Below are 27619 nucleotides of genomic sequence, written 5' to 3' on the forward strand. Positions count from 1 at the left end.
ATATAAACAGATATACACGCATAATAAATAGGCTAATACGTAACATTAATTGTTCAATTTTTAGGCACATTTCTCTACCCATATTGTCGCAAGTGCGTAATTTACAAGAAGTTTTTGAAGTTATACTTCTTTGGGCGCGTTCGGAAAATCAGATCAGAGTGTATTTTTGGCGTGTGACATTGTAGCACATAATTTATTTTTTCACACAAAAATAAACGCACTCAATTGGATTCGAACCACCGATTGTTCGGTTAACAGCCGAACGAACTACCATTACGCCACAGTATGATACCTACTCCAATCGCGACGATTATACAGAATATTATAGTTTAGAATTGTTCCGTTGTCTAGGAAGCGAATTTATTACTGTCGGCCATTTACAATTCTTTACGTAAACAAACTATTGAACGTCATAGTGGCAGCTGTTACTTTAAAAATAAAAACAACGATAAATAATTAATTATAATTTAGTAATATATGTTAAAGTGTATAGAAATAAATCAATGGTGTTCCAATAAGCGGTCCATTTTCTTGAGTGTGTAATTTAACAAGATAATTAAGAGCTAGTAGAAGAATCCAGGTTATCACAAGTTTTGTTTTTGTTTTGTTACGCCAAAGAAGTATAACTTCTAACGCGCGTACATAAGTACACACACCGAGTTTTTTTTATAATATATCGATGACCAATATGTGTATTATGAAAAAAGCCTGTGAAGTGAATACTGATAATTTAGTCTAGCTGAGCAAGTCTCATTAATAATGGTCTACTAGTTTTTAAGAAAATCGTATAGACAAACAGATACTGCAATAATTAACCAAATATCAATAATTATTATAGTGAAGATATATTTCCAAATGAAATAAAAAAAATAATAAAATTATTGTATTTTTTTCTGATATTATCCTATAAAAAGTAAAGTTATAAATAATGTTAAAAGAAAAATTAAATTCGTAAAATACAAAACTTTAAACAAATTTTGTTTTGTAAGTTTGAGCATGTTTTCTACACAATAAGCACGGGGTACTTTGTAAAGTGAGATTGTATTTTGTTTGCGCCTTTGGTAGTTCACTCAAAAGGCAAGAAGGCGAAAGTTTTATCAGTTTTCAAATTTAATAATATAAACGTGGTCTGTAATATTGAGAATATCAACATAAATTATGATAAGGAATAGGCGACAATATAAATGTGTCTTTTTAGTTTTAATAATCAAAGATGGCGACAACAAATTGAAAAATATTGGTATTATAGATTTGTAATAATAAACTGAAATCAAATTATAATATACCGAAAACAATCAGAAATATCAACTCCTCCGATTCACGTATGCTTTGTCAAAAAAATAATGAGTATTGGACTCAAGCAACATTGGGGTTGAGTATGCTCTGTGACATAATAAGACTGGAGGCCCCTAGTGGTGTACAAATATTCTAACTGGGGACCAGACATTGACTGAAGAAGAAGCAGATGGTTTGTAACATTGTTGCTCGTAGTTTATATCCTACATCCTGCTTAAATATTTAACTTATTAAGCTAAACTGTACCTATTTTCAATAAACACCGTTATCCGCCAGATGTTGTATAACACGCGAACCCGCCCTATAGTGCATCGTCACATTAAATAGACGACGATTTAGGGCTTGCTCTCATATATGTAATAAGGGATATAAATACTAAAACATTTGAGGCTTAAACGGTTGTTTTTTTATCGTAGTAGATTTTTGGGTTTCCACCGAGTGTCTTTCCTTCTTTACTTGACGTTTCGGGCTCGTTGCAGAGGCCATTATCAAAAGATGATATGTTTTATGATGAAAATAAAGTGTAGGTATATGAATGTAAACGTTGCTCCAAGAATGTCAAAAGGAATTCGATTAGCTAAGAGCAAACGTTGCTCAGAGTAATCTGTCAATCGTTACGACCAGAGATACCGTCACTGTCTGTGTATAATTATTCAACACTCTACACTTATAGAATGTATTTGACAGTATCCATTAGAACCTAGAACTTCCTGAACAAAACATTTACCACTTTCCTAATTGATTGGTATAGAAATACGGTCACCGCTTTCTGAGCGCACTAGTCGTTTTTCTATGAGACTTTCTGAACATGCTGTTGAAAGCGAATACTCGAACGGAAATTGCATTGATATCACAGAAAATATAATAGAAAATTCCATGAAAATAGCGTACCGTATACCTACCTGCAATATGAGGGCTGACACTTACTTGATTTTTCGCACACAATGTTTACACATACCAAACAATAAACTCTTATTTCAAACTTTTTAATTGTATTCCGTACATAGTATAATACAGACTATTTTAGCACAATTACAGCTGCATCAACAACGAAAACAAACATGATGCGACGTATATAATTTAAACAATGTATTGATACTTCTTCTTCGGCCTATATAATATGATAATATATTGCTAATACCTGCAAAAAACACAGTTGAAACGCGAGATAATATTATTGTATTTAAGATTTTTTATTATTGTTTATATTATTTATTTAAAATTATAATTATCACCAATGTCTGTCTCTACAATTATTTTTAGTACGATTATTTTCGCGACTTCCTGAGGACGTTTCTAAAAATTTTCTTTACGCAGAAATTAATGGTATCTATTCAGCCACCCTTTAAGACTCTCTTTGTTAATCCAAACACACTATAAAATTACTAAACAATTTCTTTTATTCAACGAATAATTCACAAGATTTTGAGCATGTAACATTCCATATTGAACAGAGATAACTTGAAAACACCTCAGATAAATAAAGACCCACTAGAAAAAATCATATTTGAAAAAAAAGTACGATGCTCGACGGGAGCTGAACCCGTATAACCACTGGTATCGCGCCAACTGTGCATTAAAATGTTAGGCAAGTTCAAGTAGACGTTATAACTAAAATATTTGGCGAGAGGCTGGCATCGGTTAGTAATTAATGCAATTAATATTCCTTGATTTAAAACAAAAAAACCGACAGTCAATAGTAACGCAATTTGATATGCATTTCATGTATGACCTACTAGTTCAAATTATCGCAGTTAGATAGAAGACTTGTAGCATAATTAGTTAATGCATAGTTGGCGCGATACCAGTAGTTATACGGGTTCAAACCCGTCGAGCATCATATTTTTTTCTTCAAATATGATTTTTTCTAGTGGGTATTTTATCTGAGATGTTTTCAAGTTATGTATGTACACTATAATATGTTTATATTATTACGAATGAATAAGTACCAGGAATGTTATATCAATACTTAATATCGGCATCATATCAAAAAAAAGAATCGATCTTTTCAGGTCCACCCAACAACAAAAAAATCACAAGAGACAAAACATGTATCGTATCAAAAGAAAAACTATTGATACCTAATATCATATAACCAATTGAGCTTAAAATTCAATTTTATCAAAGCGCTCTTGGTTAATAAAAGATTTTTTAGCTGCTACATCATTAAAACCGCTTTTTTTATTGTCGATACTTTCACAAATAAAACCGCAAAAATGGAAGTATTTCAAGTATGTAAGCTGAACGTAGGGGTGAATATACCTCCACTATCCTAAGAGTTCATGTCGTTATCATGAAATTTATACATCAGAGGACCGTTAACTTTTCTATTATAAAATTACACAAAATTTATTTTCAAAGAAATTAAATACAAAACTATATAATATTGTTTTAAATTTTACAATTATTATCTCTATATTATAATTTTTCGTTACTTGTTCATTAAGTTCATTAATTCAAACAAAAAAAAAATAAGACCATATAGTTTACACTAAGACAATATTTAGAATTAAAAACATATTATAATATAGAATATAGATGCTAATAATAAAATGTATGTATGTAACTCAAAAACTTCTGTACCAACATTAAAGACATTTATAAAATACATGACTGGTAACAATTTGTTAGAATTTCATCTCGAAATTTCTTTTGTTAACTTTTAATAACAAACTTGCATTGCGAGTAGGTAAGCTGATCTGATAGTAGCGGTGGGCTATTGAGGTGAAGTGTATGTAAACGGGTTCTTGCCCTCATCCAACATGTGTATATTTCATTGATTTGGAAAAAAATAAATAGAATTAGCCTGTCTTTATTATGTATGTTTAATTTAAGAACAATCGTCAATAATTCAATTAAATATAATATACTTTAGTAGTATTTTAATTTAATCAATTAAACTACCATTTTCGCTTTTGAATAAATCTTTTTTTTTGATCTCTATTGTATTTTTTCGTGACTTTCCATTTTACCTTGCGGATAACACAACCTTTTATAAGCTTCTTACTAGAACTATTTTTTTAATACATTTAGTTAACTGTAGACGTATACATAATATTATATTATATTTATTTTCTGAAAATATAGTCATGGCAATGAGTAACTTGAAACAAAAATGTTGGAAGGATATAATATCGTCGTCGTCGTCGTCGTCGTCGTAGCAACGCATAACAAGTTATACGCAAAAGAATATGGGAGAGTCATTTTTCAAAGAAAATATTATGTTTACTGTACGACGACAGTGTTTTTTTATGTATAAAAAAAATCTCCACCGTGACAGTGATTTTCACTGCCGTGACCAGGAGTCGAACCTGGGTTACCACGGCCACAACGTGGGGTCCTAACCACTAGACGATCACGGCTACTGGAGATATAGATACTGCCGATATAAAAAACTCTTTTAATAAACTTTATGCAATGCCAAACAGAGCGTGAAAGGTACACAACATTGAAATTGATTCAGTAAAATATTTTTGCTCACAACTTTCTGTTTATTGACATGACTTAGCACTTGAAATTATTCAATAATAAAAAATTGAATCCACACAGCGAGTAAACACTCCATACAACTTTTCTGGTGGGCGTTATGAAAGGTTCTGCTAAGCGTCCCCAAAGTATATTTTCCATTATAATTAAATGTAAATAATTTAAAATTCGTTCCAAATAACTGTTTCTGTGTTATTGGTGGATAGGTAGGTACTTTAAAGCTATTATATTATATTTAAATAAAGTTGATAAATAAACCCTTTTAAATGCGTTATATTTATTCTAACATTTAGTGTAATAATATTATACCATAAAACATACTTAGTAATATAAATAATATTATTCTTCTTCTTCAGCCATATCCTCCCCTTAGTTGAAGCATATAGACACCACGCGGTGCCTCCAAGAATCCCTGTCGCTCGCCAGTCTTCTTGCTTCGTTCCAGGTCAAACCAGCATCCCGTAGCTCCGCCGTATAAACTCTATAAATAGTTTTCAGCGGCCCTCAAGGACGCCGGAATCCTGTCGACTTGAAGAACAGGCAAGCCAGGTTGAGGTTCTCTTCTGGCAACCGCAGCACGTAACCGAGCCAGGTCCAACGTCGACTAATCACTGTCAGCATGATGAGAGGATTATCGGTGCGTTCTCTTATCTCCTAGGTCCTAAAGTCATACCACCGCATACCCAGTATCCGTCGCAAACATCTGTTTTCGAAGCTCAGTATACGGTTGCTCTGAGCCTTCGCAATGTGCCATGACTCGCTACCGTAAAGCAGTACCGTCTGAATACAAGCGTCGAATAGGTGGCATTTGGTTTTGACCGAGTACAATCGTGAGTCCTAGACACTCCGCAACGAGTTGAATGTTACTCCAGCCATTCCCATTCGGATAGCGAGCTCTTCTGCAAAATACCATCGTCCGTGATGCCCTAAGGTACGTTGGTATATATAAATTATATTGAATAAAACCTAAAAATAATAAAACTTAAAAATATGAAAATTAGTCAAAAAGAACCCAAGGACCATTCATTTTCATTAGATACTAGAAGTTTTTTGCCTTTACTATTCAAGTCTCGGAGACACGTCATATTATATTATGTAGTAACTATAAACATACCAAATAAACGTGAATTTTGATAGTTTTGACAGAAATCATGAGATAGTTAGATCGACTCCGAGCGAAAGAAAACGATGAAATAGGCTTTATGTAAGAGCAGTCTGAAATAATAACGATAAAAATAATTAAATTTACCCTGTGTAGTTCGTGCGTAGTAGAAGAAATCGCAATCTGTGTAAATTCAAGGTTAGGTTGTACCACTTGAGTGTGCATGATAACATGCATTTTTTCCTTTAAAAAATAACTGTTAAAATCTCGCCTGATATCAAATATCTGGCAAGGTATTTCTTACTCTAGTCCTAGTCAGTGCTGGACAAAAATAATGGAGAGTGAAAATGCATTAACTATTTGTTTTAAGTTCATTTTTAACTAAGAACCATTACTGAACAAACATAATATTATGTAATTTGAAATCACCTCCCATAAATGTATAAGTAGGTACCTTATTATTTGGGGGAAAAATATTAAAAAAAAAAAAAGTGTATGCAAGTTCGAATCCTGCTGGGGCGTCGTATTTTTTTCAAAATATTTTTTCTAGTAGGTATATCTACAACCTACAATATGTATGAGGTGTTACAAAATATGTATATTCAATAAACAATAATATTACAATCTCAAATCCAATGACTTATTCGTTGAATAAAAAAAATATTAGTAAGTGCAAGTACGTATAACTAAAATTTGAAGAGATCCTAACACCGGTTAGTAATTAAGATACTTATTGATACTTTGATTTAAAATACTACAACAGACGACTGCTAAAGTTAACGCAATTTATAAAGAGCTTTAAAAATGAAGAAATACTAGTTAATTTCGTAGTTATTAGATAGGCATACACGGTTCAACTGGTAAAGCACATTAGCGCGAATCTAGTGGATGCGGGTTCGAGCCCCGCTGGGCGTCGTATTTTTTTCAAAAGATTTTTTCTAGTAGGTATACTACATATTATATTTGAGGTGTTTTCAAATTATGTTCAATACAAAATGTTACATTCTAAAATCTTGTGAAATATTCGGTGTATAAAAAAATAGTTTATTAAGAATCATTTATTACAGTATTGTGTATTTTGATAAATATAGCAAAATGCGATAATAATTCTGTAAATCAATGAAAAATTTAATTCAGGTAGAGTTTATTTTTAAACCACCTTCATATTATGTGTGTAATTGTTTAACAAGATTGAAATTTGTAAGAGAGTAGACTCCGGGAGAGTTAGAAATGTATAGGGCATGATAATTGTTTTTTGAACTTTTTGTTGTTCACAAACTTATATAATTTATCATTTCATGCAAACAATTTCATTGAGAAATCAATAAGAGGTGAAAAAAAAGTTTAGACGAATGACCATGAACAGCTGATGGTGTTAGCATCGGAGTCTAATTCTTGAAGAAGCCGTTGAAGCTATGTTCATCATAATAACCATGATAATCAATGAATAACACAAATACATTTGTATTAAATGTCGTAGTAATATATAAGGAAACATCGATAAGAAAAATCGAAAATGTAGTAGTTCCCTGGTAGATGACGTCTGACATAAGCAATCACGTGAAGTATATTGTGGAGAGCGCTAGAGAACCTTCCTCGTCAGACGAGCATTAGCGCCGCTTAATCACCCACATACTACTCGAATACCTGACCTATTTTTGCAAGCCACAAATTTTTTCAAATCAATAGTTTTACTATTAAATCTTGCAAAAATCAAAGACTAATCTTAGTAAAACGATTTTACGGATTAAATTTAGATAAGAGACTTTTATTTGTGAAAATTAGTGAAATGTATACTTTACCTTTCTTAAAGAGTCATTACTTTATAAATATATATATTATAACAGTTAATTATATTTACTAAACTATTTCTTTTATCCAACGATTAATTCATAAGATGTGAGAATGTAACATTCCATATTAAATATACATAATTTGAAAACACCTTAGATAATATATCTACTAGAATACATCAGATTTGAAAAAAATACGACGCCTGACGGGATTTGAACTCGTATATCCATTGGTATCGCGCTAATATGCTTAAACCAATTAAGCTAGAAGCCTCATAATTAATGACGATAATTTAAACTAGTAGGCCCTACATGAAATGCTTATCAAATTGCATTATTAATGACTATCGGTTTTTATGTTTTAAATCAAGGAATTTTAATTGCCTCAATTACTAACCGACGCCCTGCTCTCGCAAAATATTGAGTTATAATGTCTACTTGAACTTGGTAACAATTTTTAATATACTATTTCTTTCATTGAACGAATAATTTACAAGATTTGAGAATGTTACATTCCATATATTTAACGTACATACTTAACTTGAAAACCTTTTCTATTATCATAATTAAGTAAAAGGCCTGTAGCTTAATTAGTTAAAGCATATTGACGCGATACCAATGAATTTACGGGTGCAAATCTTGGCAAGTGTCGAATTTTTCTTCAAATGTGATTTTTTCTAGTATCTGATGTGTTTTCAAGATATGTATGTTCAGTAAATTATTTTTAAAATTTTTTTATTTCAAAAAATATTATTTATGATATTGTGGAGACGTTTGGCAGTATTAATATTTTAAATTGACTCATTGATATTTAATATAAACTATTAATTTAATTGGGTATTTATACCATCAAACTTCTCTGCCGGACTCAGATACGCTCGCTATGGAAGCAACTTACTGTGGAGTAGTGTGAGACTTGCTATTTTTGACAGATCATAAATCAATTTTAAAAACTGATTTGTAGACGAGTTAATAAAGTGTAGCTTGCCTACTTCATTTTAGTTCGTAATTCGAATGACAGTAAATACTATATAATATTATTCATTAGTTTAAAAACGTTCTGTCATCGAGTATTAAACGAGTATCGAAATAATGTATATATTTCGAAATTAAAATTTTGTATCATAAAAATATGTTATGATTCTTCTGACGTTTTAGTCATTTATGAAGCTAAAACATGCATTTATTTTTTCTCTCCAGGTAAACAGAAACGTGGGTGCTAAAAAGGGAATTAAAAAACTGAGCGAATTCAGAGATCCATTCCGTGGATGTAAATTCAGCTCGTCATTTCAATACTTCAACTTTGACATTGTTGGAAAATTGAATTTTAAACTTGGCACAGTGAACTTAACTGGATTGAATTAGTTCTCCCGTCACTTACTCGCGGGAAGTATTTTGTAAATGTCAGAAAGTAAGCAATAACTAGAAAGGTATCTCAAAATATCAAACATATTATGTAACTGTAACTGTTTAAAATTTAAGTAGTGCGATATCATTCATTCACTCGTATGGCGGCAGGCTGCAGATGGCAACATTTATAATCATCCATGGAGATAAAAATTACAATAAATACAAATTATTCTCATGAAAGAGTTCAAACTAGAGAGCCATCGTTGGAGCTGTAATCCACATCTCGGTAGACGGTTAAATTCACCCGGACAAGACATGCAGTACGAAGATCTGTACCATGTCCGGAAACTTGTACGTATGCAGTTCGCCGTATCACACTTCACCATGAAATGATGTATCGGAAATATATGGACGTATATTAAAGCCCGTCCAACCTCTTTGTGTCGCATAGTACTGACATAAAATTCATGTCTAAATAAAACACGGTTCTTGTGGGTTTACACTTTACAGGTAGCCAGCAGCAAACTAATTTTGAAAATAGCCAACATACTGGATTATTTTGTAGGTTAGGTTAGGTTTTCATTCTTGAATTCATGAATTTTGCCAAAATCAGCTATGACAATTGAATTAACGTTCATATTGAATATAATAAAATGAAGACAATATAGTATACGGTCATCTCTTTCCGATAAGAAAGCTCACGGGGAACTGTGCCAGGGTGAAATGTGTTACGTACAATGATCTGCACAGCATTCTCATTTTTTGGATTTATCCACATTTGCACAAAGTAGAAGGATTTATTCAGCACATATTTATATCGGGTATTTATTTAGGGCTACAATGTTTTTAAACGAACATTATATTATGAAAAAACGATATGGTTAATAATATGAATTTTAACAAAATCATTTAAGGGCAATAATTGTGCGCTTTAGATGATTACCATTGGGCTTATTATAAGACGGTTGGATGTAGATGCGAGAGCCTCCCTATTCGAATTTCATCTCAGCATTCCACCGCTGCTATCTAAATATTTTACCAGCTACTGGACCGCCCCCAAATTTTAATAAAATTTAATGTCACCGTATTAGCATCTGAGTATCGAATTTCAAGTTTCTTACTCTGGCTCATACACAAATTAAAAAACAATTGGTGTACTTGCCAGATCCAGGATTCAATCCTAGGACCCTCGACGCTTAAGCCGCACGACCATCTCGAGCGTTACTATTGACACTATGAGTGTCAGTAAATCCATGCACGTGTAGGTACAGGCGCTATTCGATTGAGAATGTCAACATTTGCGAACAGATGCGTCTATACAGCCACATATCGAAAGTCTCAACTTTTTTTCGACCATGTCCGATCCTAATAAGATGCTATGGGCCTCCACAGGGTGGAGGTTTGTGTTAACATAATTTGTTTTTTTGTGAAATGGATGTCAGCCATTTGCTAAACCTACCAGGTCCATACTCTGACTCATAAACAAATTGAAAATTAATATGTGTAGGTACTTGCCAGACCCAGGATTCGAACCTGGGATCCTCGACGTTATTGGCCGGCGCTTAAGCCGCTGGAGATATTATAAAAGTCAAGTTATATGGATTTTGTAATAGTCCCCATTTCGTAATTTCTATTTATACTTTATCCAGATTAATAATAAGTATTTCCATTAATTCACCAAACTGGTACCCATGTCTACAGCATAATGTAGATTTAATAACATATTATCTAACAATCTGGGGGTTGAAAAGGTTATGACGTCTACGTGTTATTATTTGAATTTTCCAATGGGGCGCTTAAATCATACCGGTTCATTTAATATTTCTGATTGCTTTACGCTTCATAAGCATTCGATATTCATAGCAATATTAAGTGAGCCTATCAAATAAAAAGTTTTGTTGGCACTCATTATCGATACCAAATTGATATTGCATGGTCGTTAGGGTGACTGAATAGATGATGAATTAATATTTCATTATATTACAAAGTATTTAAGTAAATGGAATTTAATGATATATTTATGCTACAATAAGAAAGTACTTAATTTTTCATAATAATTTATAAAATAGAAATATTACTCGATAATTATTATCTTAAAATGAAAATTGGGTACTGTTGGGTTATACGGAATACAGCGGAAAACGCATTTTGAAAATAGCGGATAAACTGGATTATTTGTTAGGTTAACCTAACCAAACCTAACCTAACCTAACCTAAACTAACCCAAACTAACAAATAATCCAGTTTATCGGCTATTTTCAAAATGCGTTTTCCGCTGTATTCCGTATAACCGAACAGTACCAAAAATTGTGTTACGACTTGTATTTTGGACACAGGTGAACTATTTTACGTTTGAGGTTATTTAATGTTACAATGCTGTTTGGTATGGAATTTGGATAGTTATCAGTAGCGAAGGATGGAGGTAGGGTGTTAAGATTCGACATACATAGTTAATGTTAAACTTTTGCAGCCATATTTATTAGTGTTCATTGAATTAAGAATACGGTTATTATATTATTATATATACGGAATATTAAGAATATGGTGCTGGTTATTTAAAAAAAAAACAATTAAACCCTGCCTAACCAAAGCATAATAGTTTAGGTATACATACTATGAATGATCCATAAAAAATACATAGTTCATACTTTTTCAGGTATTTGTTTTCGTTGAATTACGAATGCAAATATTACATAATATTATGATGTCGGTTAGTTTTTTAAAATTCATTAACCCCTGCCTATATCAAACCATAATTAATAAAAAAATATTCTTCTATCTATAAAATATCCTAAATTATGTATGTTTTATTGGCATCATTTTAGATATTTTATAAGTAGATAAATGAATATATTTTGACTAATTTCTACTATGACTTAGATTACACAGGGTTTAATTGAATTTTAAAAACTTACAAACACTATCTACACATTGTAGGCTTAGTTCAATGAAAACAAATACGTTTGACTGACATGCACTAATTATGTTGAATCTTATCAGCCTACCTCCATAATTTTACACTAGATGAAGGGTCGCTGTGGTTCAATACAATATTAAGTACGCCAAAGTAATAGCGTAAGTAATAAGAACAATCATAAACCATGGTTTGTTACAGATAGATTTGATTTTAAACTTGTCTACTTATTCAATCAAGGCGTCACGACGATAACTGTGCCGCACATGTATCATTCGTCCAAATGTCCCATTAAACAATTGTCTTGACGTACAGTCGGCGTTATCCAAACAACGTAGCCGAATCGTCTCATTTTTTTGTGTACGTATAGATTAACAAAAAAAACCAAAAAAGTAGTGATACCTGGAATCCGAACGGAAAATTTCATAACATAATTTAAATATTGAATGTCGACATTTTCCATTCACCAAGAAAAAATATATCGATACATTTTGTTTGACTACTAATGTTTATTAAAAGGATTTTAATTTTTATTACAATATAGCGTTTTGTTTCGGTTTAACTTTGACCTGATAGCTAGCAGTAAAACATTGTGTCTAAAACAGTGACGTGCATTTATATAATTTGATTAATGATAAAAGCTTTGAGCTTTTACAATGTTCAGTTTGAGAAATTGGCTCATGTCTACAACAAAATTAAAAAAATCTTTATTGAGAAAGATGTAATAGATGTGTATATAAGTATCAGATACAAGGGTCACTTGGATTTATAATCTATATTTAATTATTGAGTTTCATCAGTTCACTATCAAAGTATGCCGGAAAGATTAGAGATGTATAACTACGTTTGTCAGCGATCTGGGCGAAATTAGCGAACTTGTTTTTTTTTTTTTAATTTGATTTGTTTATTATAAGTAGGTACAACATTATATGTCTAATCGGTTGAGATCTTCCAGAATTGTTAACATAAAATGGCCGCCGAAACACGGTTATCGAGATTTTTCTCTCCCATCCGTCTTCACTCTAAGGGTTCGACCTGTTTAAAAATAATATTAACCCTGAGTTGATTGAGTTGTCTATACATCATCTTTATTAATTAAAATTTGTAAACGATTCGGTCTTTCTTTGACATCATTACCGAGTGGTTGAAAATCTATATTGCCTAATACAAATACGTTAAAAGCATTGCAAAATGTTTAGCAGCTATTTATAATAATTAATAATAACAATATGTATTTATTAGATACATGAAAATAAAGTTTATAATAGTTCTAATAAATGCATTTTTTATTAAAAAATAATTAGATTAAATTTATCAAATTTTACTGAAATATTTAATGTATATTCGTAATACATGTATTTTGTGAGGGAAGGTAAATTTAATTGAGTATTTTTAGACATAAGTTTTCATCACGATTCCAATAAATTACTATTAGTTATATTATTGTTAATATAAATAGCTGTAAGAATGTATTTTTCCTATCACTTGAGAATGACCTGTTTAATGTTAAGACGATTAAATACAAAAATATGTTATGGATTATATTAGTTTCTCTGTAATGTGGTTTCTTTTGAAAATCTGGTACACTTATCATATGGTTTAGGTATAACGTTCATATCAAATTGACATATTTGTTTGCAACAATCAAAAAAAAAACTAACAGTCGTTTAGCTGCAAAGCAATAAATGTTTGAATGAACGAAAAAAAACGCGTGGAAATAATGGCAGGGTCCACATTGGCAACATGTCGCGCGACAACCTCGTTAGATTTTACGATAAGTATGATAATTATCGTATGGATTAGTTGTTAATAATTCACTCAATCCCTATTTAATAATTTGGAATATGGATGAGATAGATAGTAGGTAGATTAAAATTACGATTACATGTACATACATACATGTATACATGACGATTAATACGATCACTCACCCAGATATTAAAAAATGTGAGTTCTAGTCTCATTCGGACTAACTTTTTTTATATGATTGGTTATTGGTATGTACCATTGATGTATTAAAAGTAGTATGTATACTTTTGAGGTTTTTCGAAATTATGTTTTTTTCCAAAATATCCATTCTTTATAAATTCGTTTTTAAATCATCTGAAGAGTGATTTAATTTTTGACCAGTAATTGACAATTATATGAATAAATCATAAGTAAGTAAGTCTTCTCCGGCCATATCCACCTCTTATTTGGAGCATATAGACACCAAGCGGCGCCTCCAAGAATCCCTGTCCCTCGCCAGTCTTCTTGCTTCGTTCCAAGTCAAACTAGCATCCCGTAGCTCCGTCGTATGTACTCTATAGATAGTATTTAGTGGTCTTCCAGGACGCTGGAATCCGGTCGACTTGGAGAACAGGCAAGCCAGGTTGAGGTTCTCTTCTAGCATCCGCAGAGTGGCGCTTTGTATTAACAGATTTTATTTTTACGAGAAATGGATGTCAGCCACTTGCTCAACCTATTAGGTACATACTCTGACTCATACACACATTGAAAAACAATATATTGTGTACTTGCTAAACCCAAGATTCGAACTTGATGAATTTGACTTATTTAGTGCTCAGATAAAATCACGAAAATACAATTTTAAATTAATTCATAAACCAAACTTATACCTTCCGACCGTCAGTGTCAGTTTGGTCAGTGTGTATTTGCCTTTGGTGAGTGTACACGACGCCTGAAGATGCCGAAAGGCGAAACCCGGGTCGCAAAAAACGACTTAAATGGAATAGTACAGAGCTTGAATCCATTAGAATTTAAATTCAAATTCCATCAAGTACCTTCGGTCGAAAGTATTAATATTATACCTATTACTAAATATCCACATATAACCTTAACTCAACCAATAATATACAATACTATTATTTTTTCAATATCGAGCGATGTCAAGTTACTACATAAAAGAAAATAATAAACATGAACAAATAGAAATATTATCTTCAAGTGGAAAAATAATTGCGAGGCTTTTCTGAGCTATGATTTTTTACTGATGCGTCCGATTTGTTTTTCCGAAAAATCTCTTCAAGAAATTTGCTCTTTGAGGCGGGCGATTGTGCTTTCAACTTGTGTTTACCTTCCCAGCAAACCTTTTCTCAAACAATAAAGTGTTGGATAAAACACTATTTTTATGCGATTAGGGTTGTGACTTTACACCATTTTAATGGTGTTATTTATGGTGCCTAGTACCTCGTGATTTTATTCAACTAAGATAACAAAGTACTAACATATTCTGAATAATGAATAAAGAAATAGTGAAAAAATAACCAATCACCAAGTGATTAATACTAATATTATCGTTGGACATTAATTTTACAATACATAACCGCTTTTCTATTTTTAAATCTCGTACTGTTTTGCAGATAAAGCTTTTATAATAAAAACAAATAGTTGTAGATTTTAATTAGGTATGATAAGTGAGCTCTCCAAAACTCTAAAACACCCGCGTCGGCCTAGTTGGTAAAGTGGTCATCACAGGTCGGGTAACTATTTTTTTTTCAGTGAGTGATGGAGTTGGCTGAATATCGAATAAACTACAATTTCACGTAAAAATAATCGGTTAATATACCTATGATCTGTGGAGAGCCATAATATAACTCGCTTAGGAATGAAGATGAAAAATTTACGTTTGATTACTTTCGTTTTAATTACGAGCATTGTGCAAGAAAAGGGTTTTTTTACCTGACTCTCTTGTAGTCAATAATGGAACCTCTGTAGTTACTTTAAAATATAATATGTAAATTGATCCCGTCATTAATTTTGGAGGCGAAAAGAAATATACCGTTCTTTTTAGCTTATTTTTTTATACATTGAATGAAATATTATATTAGGTTAATATTTAAAACCGTATGAGCTTTTTTTAATGTTTAAAACTCTGTACTAATAAATACTTAGGCGGACTGCGATCCACGTAATACATCTTGTTTGTTAAATCCTTACAGCGCGAACGCCACAGCTGTTGTGTCCTGATTAGATATAATTAGCATGTTATTTAAATGTGGTAATTAAAAAATAATTAAATGTGAAATGTGCAACTTGTGCAACTTGTGCCTCTCTGCATAATGAAATTCTCAGTGAACATAATGTAAACATATTAAGCAGTAAATAAAATATATTTTTTTTATCTTAAACGGATACGGGCCTCCACAGAGTGGGGCTTATATTACCTAACAGAAATCCTAAATTTAAAAAACATGTTGTGCTCTTAACTACCTACGTAACAAATTTTATTTATCATTTAAAAATAATTGGTCGTTTTATTAAGTACCCTCGGTCTATTGACAAAATATATACCTAAAGATGAAAAAATTGAACTTCGCTTTGATAAATTTGGCTATTTTAAAGTTACTTGATCCAATTCTACGAAAACTAGTATTAGAGCACTTAAGTATGTCTAGGTAGTTGAAATTGAAAAATAATTAATTCTCATGTAAGCATTTGTGTCAACCCTGAATCCAATATTCGTGATGCTGATCACTTCAACCCAGGGTTGAGCACGTCTCGGCGTTTAATGATCCAACCGCCGTAAACTTTTTGAAACTACAGAGCTTACCCAAGCATTTTCACCCGCTTTCATTCACAAGGTTTAAGTCTCGAACATAAGCTTTACGTTCATGATTGATAAGTTTGCGGAAACATGTGACACACCAGTTCACTATAAATCGATTAATTAAAATTATGCCACATGGTCAATTTCTCATTCATTGTTATACTATTAAAAATAATGTATTCCTTAACATATGTTTAAGTTCCCATATTTAACTACACTCAAAAATTAAACTTTGTTACAACCACACCCAGAAGGTAGTGCCATTTATATTATTTATCTGTTTTCTGGTTATATTATTGCGATACGAGTTTTAAAAAACACACGCTTTTCACAGTTTTATTGATTGGATCACACTTTGACTTTGATGTATTCACATCCGGAAGAGCACATTTTTATGGAAGATTAAAATATTTTGCAAATAAAAAAAATCGACTATTTGATATTCACCTTCCAAAAAATATTTTAACGATAATTATCACATTTTAATACGTCACATTTTCAAACTATATCTACCTGCTTACTACATACTTTATCTGAATAAATTAATATGACATATTGTCATACAATTATTGAAAACTTGTTTATATTTATTTTTTTATATTTCGGTCATCTATATTATAATCACTTCAGTAAAGTTTGATCTCACTTTGGTAATTATTATTAACATTTTATATAAGCACCTCAATATGCGCCACGTGACATCAAATCACATCTATATATTTCTGCTGATATCGTTGTTAATATTTAAGTTTTTCAATTCATTACACAATGGAATTACTATAATTAAATCAAAAATAAAGCAGTACCATACTTAGTTCTGTATGATTTTAATTCATTTTTTTATAAATCAATGCATGACTACTATAATATGACTATACGAACTTCACGAAAGTTTGCGGATCTGTTAGTCAATAGATTATTGTCAACATTAGAATTGCAGGCAAAAGTACTTGCTTTTTCTCATAACTATAATCCCATAACCCAACATATTACGCCTCCACCTCCAGTGTGAGTTTAAATTATAATATTATCTCTTTCCTACGCCTTTGCAATTATGTACTATTAATTGAATTACTCGTGTTTATATCGAAAAACTTCACGAGAAACTAAAAGCTTTAGTATCAAAACAGTTAACATAACAAAATCTTGGGGATGAATCAGTTACGAATTGTTGTTATAAAGTGAGATGTATAAGTACTCCCAAAACAAGTCCTCAAAGAAACCTAGAGCTACACATTTCCCAAACTAAATGACCAAAGATCTGGTGATACAAAGGCTCGTTTGAAAGCTTAAGCCGAAGATAGGTCCGACTTCAAGTACTTATACATTTTTTATACTTAGGGTAGTTTCGGTGACGCTATTTTAGTATAAGCTGGCACTTGGCAAATGGAAAACAGAATCGTGAAAGCTATAATATGTAATATAACGAACGCTTTATAGCATTCACTTAACTACAAAAAATAAATTGGAATCTTTCCAAATATTTCGCATTGGGTTAAAATAGTGGCGTAAGCCAATCGTTGCCGCAACAATACAAAAGCATAATCTATCGAAATAAGTATATAGTTGGTGGCTTTTTGATACTCAGTGAAAATCAACCAAACAAATGTAAACTTTCAAAACATAATTAATTCAACGCAATTAGCTTTTATGTGAAAATGGAAGCAAAAGTCGTATAATGCTCAAGGATGCTATGATAGAAAATGTTCTGTATCTTTAAGTTATAATTTCAGTACACGTTTATACTTTGAGTGCCTTTTATACAGTAGTTCTACACGAATGGGAGCAAAATTTATGGTTGCACTGGTGCAGAATTTGTGACATACACGAATAGCGGTGAGAGAGTGGCTTTTAAGTACTTACCGCCTTGCTGGTTACTGTACGATAATGCACGTTGAACGTTACGCTGTCCAAATTGCTCTGAAATGGGCAGGCTGAGGTCTAATAATGGAAACTTTCCGACGACGATGTTATTTGTATTGATTCGATGGCCAAGAAGAGCTTGATCTAATCAACTTGAGATCCGGTATTCCGGTGTCTTCTAATTTTAATAATCTTCTGAGTGGACGGCGGTATACCGAGGTTTCAAATGAATAATGAGACACGCCGGAGTGGAGGAAAACAAAGATACGTCGATTTATTTCGGCAAGATGCTTTCAAGCTCAAGTCCTTGATAGCCTATGATAAATTTCCTCTGAGCTACGCAAAAGTTACGATTTCAGAGATGGTGGAAAATGAGTAAAACTCGTGGTACGAATGTTCTTACCGTCCATTTCAATATCACAAAACGTTATTGTGCAAAAGGGGCTATGTTTCAAGAGTTACGAAGTCATGCGAGCCTGCTTTAAACTAACACAAGTACCTACCCATGCAAAAGAATCAATCAGCAAGGCTATTCAACTCCAAAATTGATATTTTTAAAAGTTATAGATATGCTGTATCGTATTCAGACAGTTAATCCAGGGATGTAAACTATCAGGCGTGATGTTTCTTTAACGCTCATGGCCGTGTTATTTAACTGGTTTTGAGCGAGTTAGAGTACGACAATTATTACATAATATTAAGAATTGAAATGCAGGGATTTTGAATATTTACCGCGAGCCGTCAAGTGTGTCATTGGGTATATCGCAGCATATATTTAAAGACGTCATACTTGATGATAATCAAATACATTTGGAATCAAGTAAAACTCAGAGCCGTGTGTATTAGCCCTATTTATACCTACTGTGTTATCAATTACTGTAGATAACCGCTTTGAACACGTAATCGCCCCGAGTGAAATCCGTGTTATTTTGGATCAATTAAAACAACGGAAATGTGTTACCGTGATAACTAATTAGAATAGCACTGCAAGACGTCTTCTATCTACTTACTGTCTAATTTTCAGTAAGTAGCGACACAACTTAAACTCTTTATTACAGATCGCAGAAGAGGCTGAGGCCGGAAGATATGCGCTTTTTGGTTTCTGTATTAATGTAGGTACTTAATAAAAAGAATGTTAATACAAATACCTAGTTCACTCTTTTCAGATCGTTTTTTTTATTTTTCGCAAACGCTATTTTCACGTTTATCACTTATGTATAAAGTAACACATTACTAATTTATATATTATTATATGAATATGTTATTATTAAAAATGTTTTTGTACTGTTGATTTCATTAGGTAAACTATTATTTTCCTTTCAGAGCGGAGCAAATAGGCCTCCGCCCACCACAGAGTCATAATATGTCGTCAATATTATATTTCATTATTACTTACTAACGAAATTAATAATTGCCCCAAATAAAACAAGTAAGTAATACAATACATAATGATGACAATACCGTAACAGAAATTCTTTTCAAAAGATCCTTTGTATTTTTACAAGCAAGAATTTTCTAGAATTACTTATTTATTTCTTTTGTTCCAAATATTTTTCCTTGCGCTATTCCAAGAAACAATTATAATTTTGTTGCCATCTCCTGTTAACATATTTTCTTCAATAATTACAGCTAACAATGGTTGAAGTAACATTTAACTAAAAATGCAGAATGTCTGAATCCAAACAAATCCTGCCTATTAAATGCTTATATTCGATGGACATACTGCTTTACGGTAGTGAGTCATAATCAGTTTTTTCGATTATTGAACCAAGATCATGCTTACAGGAAACATCCCTTGAATGATAAAATATTATATAAGTTAATATCTATCGGGATACCGCATTATGCATCCAATGTATACCAACTTTGTAGTGTTTTCTTCTGTGAGTATTTTTCATCCTCGACAACTTTGCATTTCTAGCAGATAAAAAACATACGCCTGTACACTCACATTTTTGAAAGCTTTAAGTTTTGTGACTATTTTTTGTGGGTATCCACGCATCCACTCCGTGTAGTAGGACCGACAAAACATAATTATAAGTACATAATATTTTCCTCAGTTATGTAAAAGCTGTTCGAATTATCAAATACTCAGGTATTTATATAGTTTGATGTGTGTCAACGGTTTGAAATATCTATGGAGGCACTTCATGATCAATAGCACTTTGCAAAGAGAACAGATTATCCAAATGGTGAGAGTACAATGCGATTTTTTTTATAATTTACGGTTGTACTAAGCTAGAACCTAATGAAAACTCTGATTTACGGTAGAAAATCATAACAGTTTACGGAAGGACAAAGCAACCTTATAATCAGTTTTCAGAATAGAAGCTTTACTTGAATTATTGGTGTTTGTTGGGGAGATATGACTTTGTCAGAAACGAGGAAATAAGAAAGTGAGCCATATAATGTTTCGTAATATCCAAGGTAAATAAACGATGTTGGACCTTTTTCAGCCACGTGCTACAAATGTACTGATATTTCAAGGCTATTCTAACATATCCCTTAACTCCAAAATCAATAAAAAAGTGTTTAAGATAATAATATGTCGTATTCAGGTAGTTAGATATCCCGGGAAGTTAACTGTAAGCGATGGTGCCCACAGAACGCGTCGAGCGGACGAAGTCAGCGTATTCATAACCATAATCACACGTCTCTCGCCGCGCATTACCCTTCACCTATGTAATAAGCGGCCCAAGCAGCACAAAACAATTATTTTTACAGCGACTCTCATAACAAAGCAATAAAAATATTATATTATTTCGGGGCTTGTAATAAATATTTACGACGACATTATTCAACCAGCGAAATATAATGACACGGAATAAAATAAAACAATGGGTTCTCTGTTATTAAATAATTGCTTTTGGCCCGTCGATCGACGACGCCCCAAGCAGCGTGATTTTGGTAGCCGTGTTCAATGAATGGACTTCTTTGTATTTTCATTAAATCGTATCGCCGAGAAGCGAAAAACGGTGACTCATGCGGCAGGCGGCGCGCAAGGCATCGTTAAGTCCAGTGGGCGCTGGCGTTTTTGATTACGTTGTATTTTTGATGATTTACGCGCCACTTGTAGAAATTTTGCGCGAGCGCCGCACTCGCTGCGTCAATGGGCTTTATGCCTAAGGCGTGATGTTTTTTGACACGGCCGCCTATTACCGCGTTAACCGCGAGCTGTCAAATTAATGTCGTTAAGTAACACAGTTAACACGTTTTACTTGTTTCCAGGTGATTTTTTATACAATTAGAGATTCCAATCGGACCTATTTGGAATCAAGTAAGATGCAGTTCCGTGTGATACCAATTATTGTAGATAACCGCTTTGTATATGGAATTGCTCCGAGTGATGTCGTTGTTATTTTGGATCAAGAAATATAACAGAAACATATTACCGTGTTAACTAGTTAGAATAGTCCTGCTGGTCTACCTTTATGTTAGTTTGGCATCCTGAAAGAGTACTAAATACCATCTACATCAGGGGTAGTCAACCTTTTTATACCTACCGCCCACTTTTGTATCTCTGTTAGTAGTAAAATTTTCTAACCGCCCACCGGTTCCACAGTAATGGTGATTTATAAAGTAGGGAAGTAACTTATTTTATAAAATTTATAAAGCAGAGTTACAGCAAGTTAAAGCATGTAATAATAATTACTTACCAAATACTTTATGTCAGACTTTCGCTATTTTTGGCAGAATAAATCTTCATAAAACAACTTACTGTAGTTAAATCTATCTTTGCATACATAAAAGCATGACGTCTGATGAAATTAAATTATTAATGGGATCCCTGAGGCTGATGCTGCGAAACTAAATACTGGATATCTGGCTCAATTTTTGTGAGGAACAAACGAATTCTGGAACGAGGATCTTTTGTTTGCGGTCACACTATAGCGCCATTTAGTTTCACTTACGTAACGTGAACTAAACTTATGCGAGGGCGTACAAATAGTATATTTTCTGAAATTTGAATTGTCACGGGGAATTTTATGAAAACATAATGAAAATGTTTTTAAAACCCCTACCACCCACCATGAAAGCTGGAACGCCCACTACTGGGCGGTAGGGACCAGGTTTACTACCCCTACAGTGTAAAGGATTCTGGTGTAACCCGAGAAGACGCAAGAAGTCTGTATCGTCCTGGTATCGTTTGGTGTATATAGTATGCTCTACGGAGAGGACAAGGGCGAATATCAACCTAACAATATGTAACAAAATAATAAATAATTGTTCAGTTCTCATTGCATACAAATGAACCCGAAAGTTGAAAACTGGAAAGTGATAAATTATCTTAAATGAAGTATGCAGCGAATAAATTTGTCGATGTCGCGACAGTTAAAATTTATTGCAAACTGAATTTAATCCGACTAACTCGGGAAGTTTATCAATTCTGTCGCTAGAGAGTCTTTTGCAATTTTAATGTAGTTGAACGTCTTGATTTATTCGCCAGCAAGTTGGAACTTATTAGTTTTCTAGCAAACTCTCAAACCAATTTTCATACGGAGCGTCGTTTTCACAAAAAGAAAAATTTACGAAATAATAATAAAAGCAAACTCCAAAATATAAACCTTTACTGAAGACATTTAGTTCAGTATAACTATTTGTCAATAAATAACCATTCACTGATTACAGACCAAGTTTACTAATAATAAACAAGGTATCGATCTAGCTAGTGGAACACTCTAGCACAGAAACATTTATATTATATTAATTTTCAAATTTCAAATTTTTAACAAGTATATTATAAGTTTCTGTAAATCATATTTCTTTTCTAGCATGTATTAATCAACATATTATCCTAATCATATATCAATACAGCCACATCTTGAAGGCCTCTTATTCATCTGAACGTGCATGTTTTGATTCCATTGGTAAATTAAAAATCAAAAAATTTTAATTAATTTAAATAATTACTAATACAATGTATGTATAACTTTTATTTAAAGAATATATTTATAAAAATGAGTAGTTTAAAAGCAAAAGAGCTTCACTCCTTCAACTACACATTGAGAAATGCAAATATTTATATTATATTATATTAATTTTTATGTGTATATTAATTTTTTGTTAAGCGGAAAAATACGAAACTTTCAATTTGAGATTTTTTTTTGATAATTTACAATTTCAACTGTACTAATTGTGTATCTGAAAAGATTAAAAAGAAAAATATTTTTTATTTAAGTCAATTTTTTGTAATTTGAATTTTAATTTCTTAAAGGATCCCATATTATTATTACATATTATTTTATGGTCATATTTCTTATTAAAATTTTGTTTATTAAGTGTTTTAAATTTTAATGAAGAGAATTTTGACAAATTCAGAGTTGTATTATTTTTTATATTTATTTAAAAAAAAACATCGTTTTTTCAATCCACATATGCGGTTCGAATTCCGTGTCAGGCATATATTTTGACACATGCTATTTTTTCGTTGTGTGTTTGGATGCGTGACAATAAATTATGATATATGTATTTAGTTATTTTTCATTTTGAAGCCACATGTTTGAGTTTTACTGAAAATAAGGCTTGGCACTATTTATTCAACACAATGTATTTCTTATACAGGGATTCCCCAGCATATACAGCACCAAAAAACATTAAAGTATTTGGTACTGTTTGGTTATGAGGAATACAGTGGCAAACGCATTTTGAAAATAGCCGATCTACTGGATTATTTGTTAGGTTAACCTAACCAAACCTAACCTAACCTAACCTAAACCAAACTAACAAATAATCCAGTATATCGGGTATTTTCAAAATGTGTTTTCCGCTGTATTCCTCATAACCGAACAGTTCCAAGTATTTTTATTACATTATAACGTCTAAATACCTACAATTTTATTATTACACGTATATGTGAATTGCTAGGTACATGTTCAAACACGCCGTTAACATAATCTTACTCCCTATTTCATTTATCGTTTGTCAATTTATGGCTACGGCCGTATGTTGTAGCTTACCCACTGGGAAATGCCAATAAAAAGGGCGTGTTTCAAAAAAATACTACTTTATTCTTAGGTCAATAATTATTACAAAACAATCATTATTTGTAGGATGGTTATGAGGTTTATCACATTTGAATGAAATAGCTTATAATCAGTATCTTTAGAATTATCTTCAAACGCGTTAATCGTGCCCATTTTATGAATAATAAAATGCCTAATTCTTGTCAAATTTGGGATCACAGAGATTATAAAATATATTTTTTTATCGTAAATATTTCATTATATAGTGTTAACATAAATTTTACTAATGGTTTTATAAATGCGTTTAAAAATTAATAAATCTAAAAAATCTTAACACCACTGCACATGGATGTACTGAAATATGCCTGGGTATATTATAAAACATTAGATCGAGAGGTTTAAAAGAATACTATTTTATGTAATAAAAATACTCTATGCAATCATCAAATGTTTAAAATAAATACAAAGGTTAATAAGGCTTCACAATTAAATAAATAGATTATCTATAACGTTTAAGGAATGTTCAGGTTAATGCTTTGAAAATACCATAAAAGCTCCATTTTGACCTACGTTGGGCATGTGGGCCGTTAATAATAAAAGTGATGTAGGTATGTTTAATCAGATGTTATAATCATAACATTTGTGAGAATTAATAATACCTTTCTCCAAGTCCCGCTATAGTATGATAAGTGTAGGTATAATCGATTAGTATAATATAACTATTTTACAGTAGTTTTGATTATAATCGTGCACTCTCTTATAACCACATTACTTGTATACTATTGTCATTCGTTTTGAAAGTATGCACATACTTTACTTTCTAAAAGTTTTTTTTTATTTTTACAAATCAATCTCGTTACAGCCTTTCACGCTCTGTTTGGCATTGAATAAAATTCTTTAAAATTGTTTATTGTATCGGCAATATTTATAACTCCAGTAGCCGTGATCGTCTAGTGGTTAGGACCCCACGTTGTGGCCGTGGTAACCCAGGTTCGACTCCTGGTCACGGCAGTGTACCTCACTGTCACGGTGGAGTGTTTTTTTTTCAATAATATTTTAAATAGTTTTTCTTTTAATTACAAGTGGTTATCGACAAATATTACAAAATCTTTTCATCTATCGACAATAGTATAAAGATCAAAGTACATATTTTTTTTATAATTAATATAATTCTAGAGTACACGCTTCATAACTTTGCATCTCTCTCCATAATGAAAATGAAATAATATATTCCAAAAACATATTATTTACATATATTTTTATCTATTTATTTATTTATTACTACATTATATTAATACAAGTGAATATCATTTGATCTAATTTTATGCGAGGTTATCAGGCAAAGGCGTATTTATTTATTAAGAAAAAGAGTATTACGGCATTACAGCGATTGGCCAATGCGCCATGATACATAATAAATACAACATTATAAAAATATCTTAATTACAAATAACAACTAATATATTCTAGGAAGCGATTATCTGTCTATCTTGGACAGCAGGTGTCCATAGACGGAAGCATGCACGATGAAATTGCTCGACAAACAAAGCTGGGATGGAGTGCTTTCGGACGTCTGAATAGTATCTTCAAGAGTGACCTACCATTGTGTCTTAAGCGTAGGGTGTTCGACCAATGTGTGCTACCCGTACTCACGTATGGCTGCGAGACGTGGATCCTCAACACGAGAGATCTCCAAAGGCTAAGAGTCGCACAGCGAAGCATGGAGAGGTGTATGTTGGGCATCATGCGAAAGAACCGTAAGAGAAACGAATGGGTTAGGAAGCAGACAGGAGTACGCGATGTAATAGACGTTGCCAAACAGCTGAAATGGAGATGGGCGAGGCACATTGCTCGCCGAGAGGACGGCCGCTGGACAAATGCCGTCATCCAGTGGTACCCAAGGGGCACGAAACGGCCACAGGGTTGCCCTAAAATTCGCTGGATTGACGAACTGGTAAAGTTCGGCGGAAATACGTGGCAGTGAACGACTCAGGACCGAGAGAGTTGGAAGAAGCTTGGGGAGGCCTTCATCCAGCAGTGGATTGACCCCAGCTGATGATGATGATGATAACAATAAAGTAGAAAAGACAGCATGTGTAAAAGTAAATATTAAAGAAACATGATAATATATACAATTATAAATTTAACCTATTTAACACGTCCACAAACATTATATAGTTAATAAAAATAAATCAACCTTTATGGTGCCATCAAATAAGTTAATTGCACGACACACAGCATCATGAAACATAACATCTGTCCTGCGACGAGGTATCTTGAAGACCGTAGAGCTACGAATGATATTGTTTGGAACATGAAAATTAATATTTACCAGTATATACGGAGTAAAAATTTCAGTTATAAAACGTATACCTAGGTACTCTACATGCGGCCATATTATTTATATTTAATATCCCTACAATAAATCACAAAATAGACTGTAGGCAAAATACTCAATATTTTATGTTGCACAAACGACACTATAATTTTAGTAGACCGATAAGATATTATTCAAAGCATGCTGCACGAATACCACGAGTAGAGTAGGGTATTTCCCGAGAAAATCTCAATCTCGAGATTCGGGATTTCCCGAAATGATGAAATTTTGAATTCTCGAGATTCGGGATTTCCAGACTTTTTTTTTCGAGATATCGGGAAATTTAAAAAAACCTGTAAAAATCCTAAAACCAGTCTAAAAACAGACAGATTCTAAACAAAATATGATTTTTTTAAATTTATGTAAGAAGATAAACAAAATAGAAGTAGGAAAAAAAAATAATTTAAAACATTACCTATTTATTAAAAAAGAATTTCAAAAAACACAGACTGTCAATCGCTGTGTCTGACAATCGCGTACGCTTTTGAGACACATAATTTCCTGCTGTTGCAAAAATTGCGCTCATTTTGAGTCGCCGTTGGCTTAATTGTATTTAATGCCCCGACCAGTCTTTGAACGTTATGTGTTTCCTGTCCACTTTTTTTATATAGAAAATCGTTTTTTCACTTAATATTTGATACGTAATAAAGAAATCCCGAATCCCGAGAAAAGATTCTCGAGACTCGGGATTTCCCGAAATGTTAAAAATTTCAATTATCGAGATTCGGAATGGAAAATCTCGAAAATTTCTCGAGAATTAACGTCGGGAAATTCCCGAAACCCAACTCTAACCACGAGTAAAGAAATACATTAAACATTAAAGCAATATCTATTATAAATACAGTGTCTTTGAAATGACTGCACCAGGGTATACATCGGGAAGACCGAAGGTGTGAATGGCGTGAACTAGGCAATGAACACATTAT

General features: G+C 32.4%; 2 non-coding genes across 2 annotated transcripts; one reads left to right on the forward strand and one right to left on the reverse strand.

Annotated features, from left to right (window-relative positions):
* Positions 1–4586: 4586 nt before the first annotated feature.
* On the reverse strand, positions 4587–4658 carry TRNAH-GUG (transfer RNA histidin (anticodon GUG)). Its single transcript has one exon. It is a non-coding gene; the product is annotated as a tRNA-His (tRNA).
* A 20597-nt stretch (positions 4659–25255) lies between these two features.
* On the forward strand, positions 25256–25327 carry TRNAH-GUG (transfer RNA histidin (anticodon GUG)). Its single transcript has one exon. It is a non-coding gene; the product is annotated as a tRNA-His (tRNA).
* Positions 25328–27619: the final 2292 nt, after the last annotated feature.

The sequence above is a fragment of the Rhyacophila brunnea genome, unplaced genomic scaffold, assembly GCF_057557595.1.
Source record: "Rhyacophila brunnea isolate RB1 unplaced genomic scaffold, BYU_Rbru_1.0 scaffold_10, whole genome shotgun sequence".
In the NCBI taxonomy this organism is placed as follows: Eukaryota; Metazoa; Arthropoda; class Insecta; order Trichoptera; family Rhyacophilidae; genus Rhyacophila; species Rhyacophila brunnea.